Below are 19,453 nucleotides of genomic sequence, written 5' to 3'. Positions count from 1 at the left end.
TTTGTATTGCAGAGAGAGAATCCCTTTATTTTTCTTTCTCTAACCACCCCTTATCACTGTCACCTTGAGCCACTCTCATCCATCAGCCCGCACAAGCACACACACACACACAACCAGCTAATATTAGACGCTCCACACCACAGCAGCCACAGTATATTGACAGCCATTTACTAACACCCAGAAAGGGTAAGTGAGAGTGTGAGAGACAGGGAAACACGCAAACACTAACAAGCACACACACACACAATAAGAGACACACACGCACACTCACTGACAAAATATGTTGTCATATTCCCTCCTGTCTTTTGAGCACCGAGGGAGACGATCGTAAATTGTCTCCCGCTAAGTCAGCGGGGTTAATGTACATTCCTACCTCCCCCTCATTGTACACCCCCCTTCCCCTCCCCTGTATAGGAGCCGTGAACTTTTCACCTCTCCCCTCAGTCTCCCCCTCCCCCAACCCTTACACCCCCCACCACCACCTCAACCGGTGGCCTCGGGACCGGGAACAAAGAGTTTGAGCGGAAACCCTCTCTCATCGACACACCACTCCCCACACCACCCCGGCACACAACTTCATACCACTACCACCTCGAACCAACATGGGGCGTCCTCTGGTTCACTTTGGCTTGGCTGCCTGCTGCCCTGGGGAATGGGAGGAGACCATAGAGAATGATAGAGGCCTCTTGTGGCCATAAGGCAATTTTTGTATGGGCAGAGCCATTGAGGGATTCCACCATGCCTCCGCCATGTTAAAGTAGTCAACAGGGTGGGGATTTGTCTCAATGGTAGTTTCAATGGCGCTGCCCAGGCTGTCACAAATGCTATAATGGCACAAATATATAGATGAGTCTGATATCTATCTCTATAAAGTTATTGGGTTGGGTGGACCAGACGAGCCCAACAAGGCCAGTCCAAGGTAATGGAGTACGAAACAGAACTGTGAGATTCAGTGCAGTCCGATGGTTTTTTAAAACGTTGCTCTGGTCTGTGCTCTGCATTCGCTTAGCAAAGCAGTATCAACCTTGGTGTCAGTGTATCACAAGGTGCTTGTGTTTCCACAGTGCAAGCCAATTGACTTATGGCAAGAACGTATCAAATGTGGCATCAAACAGAGATATTGCTTAGTGAAAATGAACCCCTCACCTACTTAGAATCACACTCCAGTATGTGTCACTGAACTCACAGTAAAGACATGTCTAGAAGAGTCACATTCCCACTCAGGAGACAACAGAGCTATTGTTAGATAGATGACACTAATATATTATGACATCTGAAGAGTAAACCAAAATTGGAATCCCAACAAATATAGACTGAACTTGTTGAACCTTCCTGCATTTTGCAATAAACCTCACCTCATTATAGAAACAAGTTGGTGTAGTGGTAGAGATGACAGAACTGAATATTGGTCGCTTTCTGCTCGACAAGGCAAATGGGAAATGGTAGGTTAAGCCTTCAGAAATTATGGTAGTGTTCATATTCATAACAATTATTTAATGTACAGTTTGCATTATTCAATGAGTTGAGTGAGTTTGGAGGTCTGTCTGTGGTCCTGTGTGAGTGAGTTGATAAGAACGGTATGCTAGCAATCACAGGATTGCACATTCAATTCACACTGGGGCCACAAGAGCTTGGGACTGTAAGGTTCTATCTGCACAAATATGATTCTGAGATCATTTCTTTTAAATTTCCAAACCCTCGTTGGTTTGAACGGTGTCAGCAATTTTATATAATGTATTATTTTGAACTTAACACGAATGTGGGTATTTAGAGTACTATACAGGTAGAGAACATTGAATAGACCAAGAAATGTACACTGCTGTTACTCTCTGTTTACCATATATGAATAGTCACTTTAACTATACTGTACATTCATGTACATACTACCTCAATTAGCCCGACTAACTGGTGCCCTCGCACATTTGCTACCCGGACTACCTACCAACCCCTCTTTTAAGCCACTGCTTCTCTCTGTTTATCATATATGCATAGTCACTTTAACCATACCTACATGTACATACTACCTCAATTAGCCCGACTAACCTGTGCCTGTATACAGTGGGGCAAAAAAGTATTTAGTCAGCCACCAATTGTGCAAGTTCTCCCACTTAAAAAGATGAGAGATGCCTGTAATTTTCATCATAGGTACACTTCAACTATGACAGACAAAATGAGAAGAAAAAAATCCAGAAAATCACATTGTAGGATTTTTTATGAATTTATTTGCAAATTATGGTGGAAAATAAGTATTTGGTCAATAACAAAAGTTTATCTCAATACTTTGTTATATACCCTTTGTTGGCAATGACAGAGGTCAAACGTTTTCTGTAAGTTTTCACAAGGTTTTCACACACTGTTGCTAGTATTTTGGCCCATTCCTCCATGCAGATCTCCTCGAGAGCAGTGATGTTTTGGGGCTGTTGCTGGGCAACACGGACTTTCAACTCCCTCCAAAGATTTTCTATGGGGTTGAGATCTGGAGACTGGCTTGGCCACTCCAGGACCTTGAAATGCTTCTTACGAAGCCACTCCTTCGTTGCCCGGGCGGTGTGTTTGGGATCATTGTCATGCCGAAAGACCCAGCAACGTTTCATCTTCAATGCCCTTGCTGATGGAAGGAGGTTTTCACTCAAAATCTCACGATGCATGGCCCCATTCATTCTTTCCTTTACACGGATCATTCGTCCTGGTCCCTTTGCAGAAAAACAGCCCCAAAGCATGATGTTTCCACCCCCATGCTTCACAGTAGGTATGGTGTTCTTTGGATGCAACTCAGCATTCTTTGTCCTCCAAACACGACAAGTTGAGTTTTTACCAAAAAGTTATATTTTGGTTTAATCTGACATTCTCCCAATCTCTTCGGGATCATTCAAATGCTCTCTAGCAAACTTCAGACGGGCCTGGACATGTACTGGCTTAAGCAGGGGGACACGTCTGGCACTGCAGGATTTGAGTCCCTGGCGGCGTAGTGTGTTACTGATGGTAGGCTTGGTTACTTTGGTCCCAGATCTCTGCAGGTCATTCACTAGGTCCCCCCGTGTGGTTCTGGGATTTTTGCTCACCGTTCTTGTGATCATTTTGACCCCACAGTGTGAGATCTTGCGTGGAGCCCCAGATCGAGGGAGATTATCAGTGGTCTTGTATGTCTTCCATTTCCTAATAATTGCTCCCACAGTTGATTTCTTCAAACCAAGCTGCTTACCTATTGCAGATTCAGTCTTCCCAGCCTGTTGCAGGTCTACAATTTTGTTTCTGGTGTCCTTTGACAGCTCTTTGGTCTTGGCCATAATGGAGTTTGGAGTGTGACTGTTTGAGGTTGTGGACAGGTGTCTTTTATACTGATAACAAGTTCAAACAGGTGCCATTAATACAGATAAAGAGTGGAGGACAGAGGAGCCTCTTAAAGAAGAAGTTACAGGTCTGTGAGAGCCAGAAACCTTGCTTGTTTGTAGGTGACCAAATACTTATTTTCCACCATAATTTGCAAATAAATTCATTAAAAATCATACAATGTGATTTTCTGGATTTTTTCTTCTCATTTTGTCTGTCATAGTTGAAGTGTACCTATGATGAAAATTACAGGCCTCTCTCATCTTTTTAAGTGGGAGAACTTGCACAATTGGTGGCTGACTAAATACTTTTTTGCCCCACTGTATAGCCTCGCTACTGTTATTAATCACTGTCTTTTTACTGTTGTTTTTTCCCCCTTACTTATCGACTGTTCACTTGATACCTATTTTTTACTTAAAAATGGCAATGTTGGTTAGGGCCTGTAAGTAAGAATGTCACTGTGAGGTTTACACCTGTTGTTTTTGGCGCACGTGACGAATAAACTTCTATTTGAATTGAAATGTTGACAAATGCTGATAGAATCTTATAGTCCCAAGCACTCGGTCACATAGAGTAGGCCAGAAGGCTAAACTGAAAAAACCTTAAGTGCAACTTACGCCCACATTAAACTTAAAATGTACCAAATAAAATTATGGCGGACCAGCATAAACACTTTTGTGCAAGGGCGTTCATTTACATAGTGATTCCGAAAGAAACCAGTACTGCCACAAAATTATACATTATGGTGACAGCTAAACAGTGCAGTCCCATTATTAACAACTCAACGAAAAGGCCCCCTTGAATTGAGTCTCCTTTTGTAGGGGGAAGCCCCTCCATTAAGAACATACCAAACATACAAATAAAGCCATTACGAACATCAAAGCATACATTTTCCACTCAAGCTAAACATTTTATGAATTATCTTCATTGTACCTTTGCCATCGGTTTAGCATAATTGAATATAGCACAATATATAACACATTTTTTTTATAACCCCACCACTACTGACATGGTGTCTTCCAATCTGCCCATACACATGAACGCGCAATTCTGGACAGGCACTACAAAACCAACACGATTGCCGTAGCTCGGGTCCTTATTCCAGCATAACCGGAAGCTACAGAGATGAAGAGAATGGAACAGAAACAAACAAAGCGCTCATCCAAAACATTGATAAGTACAATAAACGCCGCGTAAATTAAACATGAAAGCGTGTGTGTGTGTATTCACTATACCATAACAAACTATAACTGAAGGGAGGTAAGAATGTGTGTAATGCATAAACTGAGATCGCTAGGTTAATGTGTGAGTCGACCCACTTTGGTAACGGAGCCGAAAACGGAGCAGGGAGGGAGAGATTGTGTGTGTGGGTGTGTTTTATTTTACCAAAGGCTGCCCGCAGCCAGTGACGGACACGCTGGTGTCGTAGTAGGGGTTACAGACAGTAAATATGAGTCACCTGTTCAGCAAGGCATTTGGGAAATGATAGGTTAAGCCTAAAGAATTTGATATTCATGGTCATCAAATATTATTTAATGTGCAGTCTACATTACTCAATCAGTTGAGTGAGTTTGTAGGTCTGTCGTGGCCCTGTGAGTCGGTAAGAACGTTAAACTGGAAATCCCAAGGTTGCTTGTTCGATTCCCACTGGGAGAAGTGATGCCTAAAGTTAAGGATCTAAATGCAAAAATATGATTCTGAGAATTTACTTTAAAAACATGAACTCACATTGGTTTGAATGGTGTCAGCAATTTTTATCGTGTATTATTTTGAACTTAACACGAATTTTGGTATTTAGAGTACTATATAGGTAAAGATATTTGAACATAACGAGGCTGTCTAACCACATTTGCATATAGAATATAGCTATCTATACAAAAAAATGGATGGCCTCACTACTGTAAGTCGATTTGGATAAAAGCGTCTGCTAATCATTTATACATTAATATTAAGTAAGATTATATTGTTCTCTGTGGTGTACAGTAATGAAAGTTGTCTGGAGGTTTTGATCCAAGCATGCAACAGAGTCTTTACCGCACAGCTGTGAAGCGAGGGACCATGATGTAATTTTGGTAAAGAGGTGAAGGACGAATTGAATCTGAACTTTGTACATAATTGGCTACAGATCGTTGTGTTCTTCCCCCAGCTGCCTGCGGCCCTACTGTTCTCTACTCTATGGTTTTCCCCTAGTGGAATCTCTTTCATTACCACGTCCCTCCCACAAGCCTCGCTGCTCACTCCCTGGCGTGTTCATACATGTGCTAGTCTTAGTCTCCTGTCGTCCTCTCTTTTACTGTAATCTCACGCTCTTTTTTTCTGTTTTTAAAAGTATGATATCTCACACCCACACAAACACAACAGAAATCAAAACAAGATAGTTGAATGTTAATTATTAGTTCATTTCCAAGCTGTATTGGGAATAGAGGATACATCTGTTTGTCTTTGACGGGTGTCCTTAAAGTGACAAGTCAAATTTCATTAAAATATTGAGTGATTGCGCAACAGCTCAATCATAATGTCATATTGAAATGGAATTGTAAATACTGTATGGATTGACATATGATAACAATAAAACCTGATCTAACAGTGTACATAATCTGAAAAAAATCACGGAATGCAATTTATGACTGAAACACATGAATACTAATACCCATGTCGACAGCAGTTTTTCATTGTTTTTTTCAGCAGTTCCAGCAGATGATGATTGGCGTTTCCTCAGGGAAAGCTAGGAGGCTGTACAGTTATCTCCTGTGATATCACTGAACTATACAACCTACTACCTCAACCTGTGGGAACACTGCCTGCATGGGGGGGCAGAAAAAAAATTGTACCGCATTATACATTTGGGGGTGAGGGGTACAGGGTTGGGGGGGGCAGCAGTTTAGAACATGGCTGGGTAGATGGTGTGAGGTTGAAAGGCAGGGGATATGAGTACTGTTGGAGTTTGAGCTGGATATGGCTGGGGGTGTTAGCTGTGGTGAGTAGGGCAGGAGACTTGGTTTTTGAGATGAGATTTGGGATAAGGCTGTGGTGGGGGGGGGTAGCAAAAAGGGGTAAAGTGAGGATAAGGAATATAACAGGCTTGGGAATAGGGACGGAAAATCTCATGCAGGAGCCCAATAGAGGTATGGCACTTGTACAATAAGGTTGTCCTAAGGGTGGGGCTCCACTGGATGTTATCCTTTAACCATTTAACCTTTCACCTCAAGTACCTCTCTCCCCGCCCAGCCCTGCCTCTCCATAAGGTTATCACATATCGTCCTGATATGGTATTCCAATACCTTTCCTACAGCCTACCTGTACTGTATACTCCTAGGTCAGAGAGGGGTGCTGTGATGGCCACACAGACACATACCTATAGACACGAGCTTGTGCGACCAGTCACCACAAGTTCGGATCTACGGGTTTGTGGCAGCTGGCAAGTTCTTTTGGGAGTCCTGTGTTTGACAGAGGACAATAAGGAAACATAGAATGCCTCCTAAAGGAAATGTGTTATCATTTGAGAAAATGTGTCTCCTGTATAGTATATAATATAGTATACAACTGTCTCCTGTATAGTTCTATACTCTCTATATCCACTCTATCTGCTGGACATCTAGGTAGTGAAAACCCACTGAAGGACACAGTCTTCGCGCACACAAGATGGCGCTTCACGACACAAAACAACGAAACACAACACGACATGACACAACGCAATATCAAAACATGACACAATCAATTGTCAGTAATAGAAAATGAAAGAATACCTCACTAACAAAAGAGCAATACAAATTATGTCAACATTGTTTAGGAATGTACACTTCCCCCAAACATGTAAGCCCCCCATGCCATCTTTGTAAGTTTTAAATCATCACTGTATGACTAATAAATCACTGTGTTTATTTCATGAAAATAACTCCAAATATATGTTTTATTTATTTCCCTGAGCCTCCTTTGGCCCTTGAAATGATCATGTGGGTGTTAGGAAACTAATGTTAAGATATTTGTCTGATCATGTAGGTGTTAAGGTATTTGCGTACACAGCCCTGATTGGCTGATAGGATGGTCTAGAGACCACCCTTTTACACAGGTGAACAGTCATTGGTCTATTATAATTAGATCACATAGTGACCTCATGATGGGGGACAAAACTTTTCATCCCACCTGAACAGGTTAAATTCCAGGATTTTTCTTCCGACAAGCTCATACACAAAAAGGGTATTATCATACTTTGTACAATTTCAGATTGTTATTTAGACCTCATAGTGTGGGAATATAATCTAAAACAAATACAGGAAATCACATATATAAATGCAATGCCCCTTTAAAATCTCATGGTAATTCCTCGTTCATTTATTGTCATTTGTTTGCACTTCGGCTTCAACAAAAAATGTACTACAGTGAAGGACAGTTGTTAGAATCATTCATACGCAAATTGAAATGATATTATTTTTAAAAAAAAATCTATTTATTTAACTAGGTAAGAAATGTAGGAAAGCGCATGGAAACCTTGCCTGAATACAGGTTCAAGCTAATATGATTGTGGTGTTTGACAATAAGATAAATGGACCCATCCTTGAGTGTATATTGAGGTATCAAACTTTTGTCCCGGGAAAAAAATAATAATATTAAAGCAAGATTTTATATTCTTTATCAAATGTAACCTTCAATAACAAGCCGAGGTTGATACACTGCACTACTATTCTGTTTGACAACTGAAGGAGACCTTCCAAATCTGTCCGTCTGAAATGTATTATATACCACTTGTCAGTTGAGAAAAGATTGAAGATCTCCTGTAATATGGCACAATGAAGTGGACAAGACACATGACTGTCATATGCGCTTGGCGTTGTATAACCCTTATAAATGACTCATATACTTTTGCCTCTCAATATCCAAATCTGAAAGGGATGAGAGAGAATAGTACGTTGGTTATTACAATGCCTTATTGCATTTTCATGTTAGCGTATATTCATTCTTTTCAAGAGGTAGCCAGGAAAGATCATTCAAGTGTCCACCATTTGTATCCGGGACTGACAATTTATATATTTCCTTTCAGATATGTCTGCCCATCTTCCTGATTTCTGAATTGTAATATAAAAATGGACCTGTACAGACTTTGCAAATAATATCTGTTACCACTTAAATGTCAGGGTGTGAGTACATTTGTTGAAGAAATACTGCAATGCAGAATTGCAACAAAAAAACGAGTGAAAATGGATTTAAATCTGGCCATAGCTCTTATATAAAGACAATTTAATAACTGCTGTAGAGAAAGTCACTCCAGGGGATAGTGCAGAAGGTATAATTAAACAATGAATAAGACAACAGTTAAATGAAAGGTCACATGAATTAACAGTAAATCAATGAACTCGAGTTCTGCTGAGCCACCTTGTCACTCTAATCCCTACAGAAACACAGCACACCTCTTGATTAAGGTGTGTAACAGAAATGATAGACTGGGACATTCAACTACAAATTGAAAAGGTCATTCAATTGTCATAGCGAACTGTAAATCATAACAAAACATGGCTCTGAAAGATATTTTTGATTTGAAAATGCAATGTTTCGTTTACGTACTTCACTAAACTGTCTTTCAGAACGATCACTCAAATATTTTTCACAAGCTGAGGGTGAATATACACACGAGGGAGAGATTTAAATTAGCTTTATTTTTGTTACCGTACTTATCTCAGAGAAATATAGGAATTCCCAATCACCCTTAAGAACAATATAGGTACTATAGGGTAAGGTCAGTTGAACATGAGAGAGAGGTACAGAATCATAGGTGAGGTTTCGCACTTATCACGACAAAACCAAGACCAAGAGAGAAATTAATTGAGAAATGAATAGAAAAATACAGAAATACGAAAAGAGAAATGCCAACGTACTGGTGTGGTAGTGGGTAGCCAATGGTGTGGGCTGGAGCCTACATGGTGTGGGAACCAAAGGGCTGGTCAGTCCTCGTCTCTTCGCCTGGCATCAAAATGGAGTCAGGCTTGGTGGACAGAGTAGGCCGGCTCTTTCAGTGAAAATACAGCAGGGACCTGGAACAACACACACATTAATTGTTACAACCACATTGTGAACAGAGCAAAGAGTCTGTCTGACCCCCTTAAACCAGACACACACATACACACACCCAGACACACACACACACACACACACACACACACATACAACACACAGTCACAAACACATCCCAACGTTAGTATACCCCCAAAAAAAGAGTTCAGAAACTACTAGCGAAAAAAGCCCAATAGTAGCAGCATTGTTTAAAAAAAAAGAGAATATCAGCAAATCACCGGCTGAAATTGAAGCAAAGATACTGTCACCCTCTTTCTTTCTTCTTTCTTTCACCCTCCTGTCCTGCTGTCCTATCCCCAATAACAGGGGTACAAAACCCAAACCCCCAAGATGGAGTTTGAAAAAATCTACGGCGAGCTAGAGACGGCGTAAGGTTGAATGCAGACGGTGAGATGTGGTCGAGGAGGAGCTGTTGTAGCTGCTCAGGGCTGGCTACAGAGAAAGTGGAATTTGTGACCATGCAAAGGAAAGGGTGGTGTTTTCTTTTTTTTTTGGCGCTGCTTCATTTTGCCTGTTGTTTTTTTTTATTCCAGCAGGGTCCTTGGCTGCGGTTCTGACTCTCCTTAGCTGTGCCAAAACGTTGGACGTTTCCTTTTGTTTTAAACTCCCCTGAATTGAATCGAACAAGGGGATGACAAAAAGATATCGCCTCGAACAGGCAGGGGAAAAATTGACCCATAAATGTTCAAAGCAGAGCGAAAGTTAGAGAGCAAAGAGGAGGGAAAGAAAGAGAGACAGAGAGAGGAAAAAGCGAGTGTGAGAAAGTACAAGATCAAAAATAATAGAAGCTTAACAGAAGAATGAGGAGAGAAAAAAAACAGACATTTCGAAGGAAAAGTGAATACTGAAAAGGACTGCTTTTCGCACCGGACTTTTCTTTGCAAACATGTCTCCCATCTCTCCCCAAACGCGAGCAAGCCAGCTGCCTAGTGAGTCTCCTCACCTCTCCTCCGCCCTCTCCATAACATAGCAGCCTTCGCCTCAGCCCCAGCCTTTCCAATCTACGCCACGTAGTGAGAGACATAGAGAGAGAGAGAGAGCGAGAGCAGCCACTTTTCTCTCCCCTTTCCAAAATGGCTGAGGGCCGGGGCCGGAGAGGGAGAGTAGCGCTTGTCACGAGAGGGCTGTCTCACCCCGCTTCACCCCTTCTCACCCTGCTGAAACAGAGCAACTCTCTCTCTCTTAGTCTCCTTCCTCTCACACACCCTTTGTCCCATTCACTCACTGTCAGGCCAGAGCAATGGCGCACAGTTGTGTCGTCACTCCGTAGGAAGAAGCCTTGGTTAGCCTGGACCAGCCTGCCATGCAGGGAGGATGCTGCTAGTAGTGCCAGTAGTGCCTGGCTGTATGATGCTCGAGTCTGGCAAAATATTATCTGCCTATCTGGCACGCGGTCTGGCAGTTCCATCTAGCTAATCTCCTGATATGTATTTTCTGGCTGTCTGGTTTTGTGTCTCTCTGTCTGAATATATGACCCATATCTTTAACCTTTTCAATACTATTCAGGATATGAAAATCACAGAGATTCTGGATCCAGAGGGAGTCATTTCAGTGTCGCACGTGCTAACACCTCATTTCCTCCCAATGTTTAGGGGGATATATTTACCAAGCTGATTAAATTTCAGCTGGTACACATTTTCAACACACGACATTGACACAAAAAAATAGAAAACAATTGTATTCATAATATTTTTGCTTTCTCTCTGTTTTGATTTGGCAGTCAATTTGGAGCTGCATGAAAACATGACAATTGCAGACTAGTAGGCTAGGTTATTGTTCATCCACATTTTGGACATTTTATCAATTATAAATGGTCCAGCATTTTAAATGACTACCTCAAGACCTTAAAAATCCCATCTGTGTACTGCTGTCAGCCAACCCATTTCAGTCTATTGGAAGGTATCTTTATATGTCTGAATGTAGTAACAAAAATGTTCTGCCAAAGACCCTTGCCTTGACAACTATTTTGCTTTGATGGAATTATTCCAAATTAATTGTGCTCCAGTCCTTACAATGAGTAGGCCTGAATTTAAATCATATTTAATAGCCAAATGTATGTACCCTACCATACACAAACATTCTTTTGAACAGTACGCATGTGGCCTGGTCTAAAATAATAATATTAAAATTAATAGGAAAATAAAATGTATTTTTGTACATACACATACCCCTCCCCCTTCCATCCCACCAACACGTGAAATAACCTATTTTAAAGCAGTGTCAGGGAGAAGCTGTGTAAATAATAATGGGAACTCTCTCAGTCTCCCAGTCTGCCTGAGTCTGCTGTCTGAGCCCTGCCAAGGGTCTGCTGTCTCCTCTCTTCCACAGCCACAGCCTCAGCCTCACACAGCCACCACTTGAATCTCAATGAACACATTTGACTTTCAGGACACACATTGCCAAGTCCCCTGGCTGGCTGTCGCAGTGCCTAGACAAAGTCCCAAATGATACCCCATCCCCCAAAGGGCCCTGGTCAACAGTAGTGCACTATATAGGGTGACATTTTGGAAGCCTAGTCTACGTGGAGAACTAAGGCCCCCTCTGGAGCAGCCGGGGAAACAAAGAGGAGGGCAGATGAGGCAGACATGGGCACAACCCCAGACGAAGGCCCCATACAGCACCCCCTAGAATGTGCCAGAACCCCCAGAGGACAAAGGCCAACACCCTTCTGGGGAGAGGGGTGAGGAAGCAAGGGAGAGAGGGTGACAGACATACATGGGAGGCATAACCCCAGACACCACTGAACCCCAAGAACCCCAGAGAACCACCCAGAACCCACAGCGAACAAAGACTTAAACACCCACCAGGACCCAGCCAATGTCAATCAGTAAGGGAGAGAAAGAGAGAGAAGTAGAAAAGAGGTCAGAGACCCAAAAGATCATAATCACTAGAAGCAATGCAATATACTGTAATATACTGTAATATACTGTAATATATTGTCATATATTGTGCAATATATGAAATACCAGTGCTAACATGATCATGTACAAATTGGACAGCAAAAGTCCAAAATCCTTTACAACTTATGCTAACTGTCAATGGAAACCAGAGTGACTTACATGAGCAATTAAGGTTAAGGGCCTTGCTCAAGGGCACATCAACATATTCTTCACCCAGTCAACTCGGTGATTCGAAACCAGTGACCATTTGGTGAATGGCCCAATGCTTTTAACTACTAATACACATATATCATGTAAGAGCAGATAATGTACAGTGTGATGTGGAGCAATTATGCTGTTTCTTTAAAGCAGTCTTACAGTTCCTCTCACAGTTTTGTGTCCCAACTGGCATCCCATTCTCTATATAGTGCACTACTTTGGACTGATGTGTGCAGAGAGGTTTATCTTTGTTTTCCAACATGTCTCTCTGGGCTCTGAACTCTTTGTTCTTTCCGGTAACTGATGAATCATGTCCACCGAGGCCCAGAGAGTGAACACACAGGTTTACAACCACATAATAGAAAACAACAGCGTCACAAAGACAGACAGATGCACGAAGACTAACGAACCACCACTCAACCAGGGAGAGGACAGTCATAAAATATATATATATATATATATATTATATAACGATATAACCACAACATCCAGAGATTCCGGGCGGCAGCGTAGCCTAGTGGTTAGAGCGTTGGACTAGTAACCGGAAGGTTTGCGAGTTCAAACCCCCGAGCTGACAAGGTACAAATCTGTCGTTCTGCCCCTGAACAGGCAGTTAACCCACTGTTCCCAGGCCGTCATTGAAAATAAGAATATGTTCTTAACTGACTTGCCTGGTTAAATAAAGGTCAAATTTAAATTTAAAAAATCTAGAATTGAGGAAAAAATTCAAACATTGTGAAACTATGATCAAAAAGTTAAGAATGGCTGGTCATGAGATGGCAAATCTTTTAACTAGCTAGCTGCCTACTTAACAAGCAAATGACACACAACATCTGTTTGTAGCGAAGCCAACATCCAGTCCTAGAAATCATGCTTGATTCTCTAACTCTTGTTCTGTTTCTTTCTTTTACCCCTCTCTCGCTTCTTCCGTTGCTTGTCATATTATCCAAAAGTCTAGTGCTCTTAACAGAAAAGTGATGAGAGAAGACAGACAGACAAAGGAGGAGAGGACAGTAGAAAGTCAGTAAAGGGATAACACAGCTGCTCAACAACTTTGTTCCCTAATAGTCTCATCTCATCTTCTCTCTCTTTGCATGGTGATCTCATCTACTGCCTCTCCTACAGACAGACACTCTTGGAGCATTGTTGCCTGTAGCTGAGATACCATCTCGGAGCACTGTACTCGATGTAGCGAAGACTGGGTTGATTGCATCTTGGGAGTACTACAAGGATAACGTTGCGTCTCCTTTAAGTTGGTGACAGCTCAGTTGTCAATAGTTTTTGTGTTTCAAAGCACTTCATTTTAATAGTGGCTATGACTGGAGACTGGGATAGAGAAGTCAACTTACTGACTGACTGAGATCAGGTGTTTCAGTTTAGACCAAATTAAAGATGTAAAGGCTTATGTGTTTGATACGGACCTTAAAACCTGTTAAACTCCGAACGTTTTTTTTGGGCCCTGTACTGGGCCCAGCAAGTTTTGGAAGGTACACCCTAAAACAAATGTGGGTCAGAAAATAGGAAGTGATATACACTGAACAAAAATAAAAATGCAACATGCAACAATTTCAAAGATTTGACTGAGTTACAGTTCATATAAGGAAATCAGTTAATTGAAATAAGTTTATTAGGCCCTGATCTATGGATTTCACATGACTGGGAATACAGATACACATCTGTTGGTCACAGATAGACTACATGACTAAAAGTATGTGAACACCTGCTCAATGAACATCTCATTTCAAAATCATGGGTATTAATATGGAGTTCCCCCCTTTCCTGCTATAACAGCCTCCACTCTTCTGGGAAGGCTTTCCATTAGATGTTGGAACATTGCTCCGGGGAATTGCTTTCATTCAGCCACAAGAGCATTAGTTAGGTCGGGCACTGATGTTGGGCGATTTGATCTGGCTCACACTTGGCGTTCCAATTAATCTCAAAGGTGTTCGATGGGGTTGATGTCAGAGCTCTGTGCAGGCCAGTCATGTTCTTCCAAACCAATCTCAACAAACCATTTCTAAATGGACCTCGCTTTTGCACAGGGGTATTGTCATGCTGAAACAGGCAAGGGCCTTCCCCAAACTGTTGCTACAAAGTTGGAAGCACAGACTCATCTAGAATGTCATTGTATGCTGTATGTAGCGTTAATATTTCCCTTTAATGGAATTAAACGGCCTAACCCAAACCATGAAAACAGCCCAAGACCATTATTCCTCCTCCACCAAACATTACAGTTGGCACTATGCATTTGGGCAGGTAGAGTTCTCCTGGCATTCGCCAAACCCAGATTCTTCCTTCAGACTGCCAGATGGGGAAGCTTGATTCATCACTTCAGAGAACGCATTTCCACTGCTCCAGAGTCCAATAGCAGTAAGCTTTACACCACTCCAGCCGACACTTGGCAATGCGCATGTTGATCCTAGACTTATGTGTGGCTGCTCGACCATGGAAATCCATTTCATGAAGCTCCCGACGGACAGTTTGGACCTCTGTAGTAGTGTTGCAACCGAGGACAGAATATTTCAGCACTTGGCTGTTCCGTTCAGTGAATTTGTGTGGCCTGCCACTTCTCGGCTGAGCCGTCGTTGCTCCTAGATGTTTCCACTTCAAAATAACAGCACTTACAGTTGACCGGGGCAGCTCTAGCAGGGCATAAATTTGACCAATTGATTTGTTGGAAAGGTGGCATCCTATGAAGGTGCCACATTGAAAGCCACTGAGCTCATCAATAAGGCCATTCTACTGCCAGTGTTTGTCTATGGAGATTGCATGGCTGTGTGCCCGATTTTATACACCTTTATAAATGAGAACTTGTTCTCAACTTGCCTACCTGGTTAAATAAAGGTTACATTTTTATTTTTTTTATAACAAAAAAAAAATCTTCTTCGCATAGAGTTGATCAGGCTGTTGTTTGTGGAATGTTGTCCCACTCTTCTTCAATGGCTGTGCAAAGTTAGTGGATATTGGTGGGAACTGGAACACTCTGTTGTACATGTCGATCCAGAGCATCCCAAACATGCTCAATGGGGGACATGTCTGGTGAGTATGCAGGCCATGGAAGAACTGGGACATTTTCATCTTTCAGAAATTGTGTACAGATCCTTACAACATGGGGCTGTGCATTATCATACTGAAACATGAGGTGATGGAGACGGAGGAATAGCACGACAATGGGCCTCGGGATCTCGTCATGGTATCTCTGTGGATTGAAATTGCCATCGATAAAATGCAATTGTGTTTGAAGTCTGTAGCTTATGCCTGCCCATACCATAACCCCAACGCCACAATGGGACAGCCTGTTCACAACGTTGACATCAGCAAACCGCTCACCCACACAACGCCATACACGACCCTGTCTGACATCTGCCCGGGATAGTTAAAACCGTGATTCATCCGTGAAGAGCACACTTCTCCTGCATGCCAGTGGCCACCGAAGGCCAAACTGCGGTCAGGTCAAGGCCCTGGTGAGGACGAAGAAAATGCCGGTGAGCTTCCCCGAGATGGTTTCTGACAGTTTGTGCAGAAATTATTCGGTTGTGCAAACCCACAGTTTCATCAGCTGCACGGGTGGCTCATCTCAGATGATCCTGCACGTAAAGAAGCCGGATGTGGAGGTCCTGAGCTGATCTGGTTACACATGGTCTGCAGTTGTGAGGCCGGTTGGACGTTCTGTCATATTCCTTTTGATGCCCTGGAAGCTGGTGTTTGGAGGATATATTGCCACTCGAAAAACCAGCTTCTATGGCTTTATCACTTTTATACAACGGTTATCAACATATTCAAATAGTGATTGACATATTTTCATAAAAGTAGTTTTTATTAATTTATTTGTACTATTTCATCCTTCCAGAAGATATAGTCCCGACACAAATCGGGTTGCTACCCGTAGAGTTGCTACCCAAGCCGGCTGGTCATTCAGTCTTTTTGTTCTGTATCTATGGGCGCGACTAGTTGTGGAAGAAAATATACATTAATAGAAAATTACTCAAGTAAAAGTGAAAGTCACCCAAAAGTATTTGGTTTAAAATATACGTAAATATCAAAAGTACATGTAATTGCTAAAATATAGTATTGAAAGTAAAAGTATAAATCATTTAAATTTCCCTATATTAAGCAAACCAGACTGCACCATTTTCTTGTTTTTTTTATTCATGGATTGCTGGGGGCACACTCCAACACATAATTTACAAACGAAACATTTGTGTTTAGTGAGTCCGCCAGCTCAGAGGCAATAGGGATGACCAGGGATGTTCTCTTGATAAGTGCGTGAATTTTAAAATGTTCATGTCCTGCTAGCCATTCAAAAATGTACTTTTAGGTGTCAGGAAAAATGTATTGAGTAAAAAGTGCATTATTTATTTAGGAATGTGCTGAAGTAAAAGTAGTCAAAAAAAAAAAGTATTTTTTACCTAGGTGCTTCACACCACTGGACGCGACCCAGTCGTTCTGACTAAATGCTCCAACTATGGCTAACTTACAGTCACGTCAAAAAGTGCAGCTAAGAATAACAGCAAGGTAGCTGCATTTGCATTTGTTTCTGCTGTTTTCTAGTGACATTTATTTTGATACATCCATGACAATGAGCTAATGAGGCTCGATTTCACCTGGCATGTAAAATGTGCTCACTCGTCAGGACACTGTTGTTTAGAGGAGCTAGCCAACAACACAGCTAAAACAATCACTTCAAACTGAACCTGGAAAGACTGCTAACGATCCATAAAAATTATGCCAACTGATTCATGATTTCGACTGGCTGTGAAACGCAGCCTGCCTGCCTGCTTGTCTGGTCCCGACTCCAGACACATTCATTACTATGGGACAGCTGGAGATCGAATTTCAATATTGAAACAATGTTGTAAATGTTGGAGAGACAGACAGCAAGGTTTATACAAATCTCAGCTGTTGAAAACTAAATGTTCGTCTAAAATGTTTTTGAGAAAATGTCTTGATGCTTTTTATAGTGGAGATTAGGTTTATATAGTGCCTGGCTGGGCTGATGAGACAGTGGATTGCGCAGTCAGATGGAACAGAGTTAAACAGACATTTTAACGTCATAGATTTAGCCAGTGGCAACTTGTGGAATAGACACCGGCTGGAATGCGGTTTTAACCAATCAGGACTAGACCCACCCGTTGTATAAAAAAAATTACGTTGAAGGTGGCTTATGGTAGAGAAAGGAACATTCAATTATCTGACGACAGCTCTGTTGGACATTCCTGCAGTCAGCATGCCAATTGCACAAAACCTTAAAACTTGAGACATCTGCGGCATTGTAATGTGTGACAAAAAAATGTGCACCTGTGTAATGATAATGCTGTTTAATCAGCTTCTTGATATGTCACACCTGTCAGGTGGATGGATTCTCTTGGCAAAGGAGAAATGCTCATTAACAGGGATGTAAACAAATTTGTGCACACAACTTGAGATAAATAAGCTCTTTGTGCGTATGAACCATTTCTGGGATCTTTTATTTCAGCTCATGAAACATGGGACCAACAATTTACATGTTGTTTTTATATTTTTATTCAGTGAATCATTTGAAAGCTATAGCCCTTGTCTTTTTGGAAATGTCAATACGAATCTTCTGTAGTTGTCACATTGAGCCAGGGGTGAGAGAGGAAGAGAGGAAGATCTAAAGGTTGTAAGAAAGGGGGACCTAATTACTATATTTATCTGTTTGTAATTTCTATTCATCTTCAGGAACTGGTGCCTTGGTGTTAATCACCCTGAAAACAATGCCGCTGCTCCAGCCAAGAGTACAGCAATATTAACACATCATATTTCACATGACAGGCAGACAGGGAGAGGAGAGAGAGAGAGGGGAGATAGGGAATGAGAGAAGAGAGAATGAGAAGGAGCGTGTGAGAGAGACAGAGAGAGAGAGAGAGAGAGAGAGTGAGAGAAAGACAGATTCAGAGGGAGAGAAGAAGATAGAGATAGCCTGCCTATGAAGCTGTGAGGGGAGAGCCAAGCCCCGATGAAGAAATGCAGGGATTTGCAGTGAAATTAAACCGACTAATTCCATTAATCTACCCAATTGAGCAGCTCCACTGGGAGAGGGGGAGAGGAAAGGGAGAGGGAAAGGGGGAAGGGAGAGGGAGAGAGAAGAGAGAGGAGAGGGGGAGGATGATAGTAAGGAACAGAAAAGGGATGGAGGAGGTGGGGGTCCCTGGGACTTGCAGAGAATTGCATTTCTCTTTCATGGCATGCCAGTTTGTTATATGACAGTGTTCTGTGGGCAAGATGGAGGGAAAATGGCGGATAAGTACCTGGAGACTAATAGTAAACATTAAACACACAGGCAATGTCAAGAGAATAACAACGTTTGAAATAGTATATTATTAGCAGTTTAAAAAAAATGTAGCATAACATTTCAAAGGTTACATAAAGCTACGTATTTACAGTGTTGTGACAATGTAGAAATATTAGAGTGTATGAATGACGGGGTGGAAATAAATAGGCAGATAAACACTGGTTATATTTACATTGGTGTTTCTGACCCAATGGTTGACCTTTTCTTTTGGCAGCAGGTCAGAAATGTTGCTGCTGGGATTACATAGTGAGGTATTTTTCCTAACAGATATGGGAGTTTGTCAAAGTTTGATAAGGCGTTCATGAGGCAAATTCATTGTGGGTTTGTGTAATTTGAGGGAAATATGTGTCGCTTACAGTATATGGTCATACAATTGGCAGGAGTTTAGAATGTGCATGTCGGTTTCCATTTCATTTTGTGGGCAGTGGACACATATCTTGTCTTCTCCTGAGAGCCAGGTTTGCCTATGGCGACCTCTCTAAATATCAAGGCTATGCTCACTGAGTTTGTACATAGTCAAGGCTTTTCTTAGTTTTGGGTCAAAACAAGGGCCTTCTTTTGTAGGCCCTAGTTGGTTGGGAACAGAACAACCAGATAATCTGCAAACAGCAGACATTTAATGTCAGTCTGGTAGGGTGAGGCCGGT

General features: G+C 41.9%; 1 protein-coding gene and 1 long non-coding RNA gene across 2 annotated transcripts in view; one reads left to right on the top strand and one right to left on the bottom strand.

The window, feature by feature from the left end:
- LOC127906203 (uncharacterized) overlaps positions 1-19,453 on the top strand; it is a 373,245-nt gene that overhangs the window by 57,048 nt on the left and 296,744 nt on the right. The gene's annotated exons all lie outside the window — the stretch shown is intronic.
- The window catches only part of LOC118390596 (uncharacterized), a 112,966-nt gene continuing 101,751 nt past the window's right edge, over positions 8,239-19,453 (bottom strand). The window contains exon 3 of the long non-coding RNA XR_004826972.2: positions 8,239-9,356. This is a non-coding gene — a long non-coding RNA (uncharacterized LOC118390596). The remainder of the gene's footprint in view (positions 9,357-19,453) is intronic.

The sequence above is a fragment of the Oncorhynchus keta genome, chromosome 11 (genome assembly GCF_023373465.1).
Source record: "Oncorhynchus keta strain PuntledgeMale-10-30-2019 chromosome 11, Oket_V2, whole genome shotgun sequence".
NCBI classification, from domain to species: Eukaryota; Metazoa; Chordata; class Actinopteri; order Salmoniformes; family Salmonidae; genus Oncorhynchus; species Oncorhynchus keta.
This window is presented reverse-complemented; position numbering and strand designations above follow the sequence as displayed.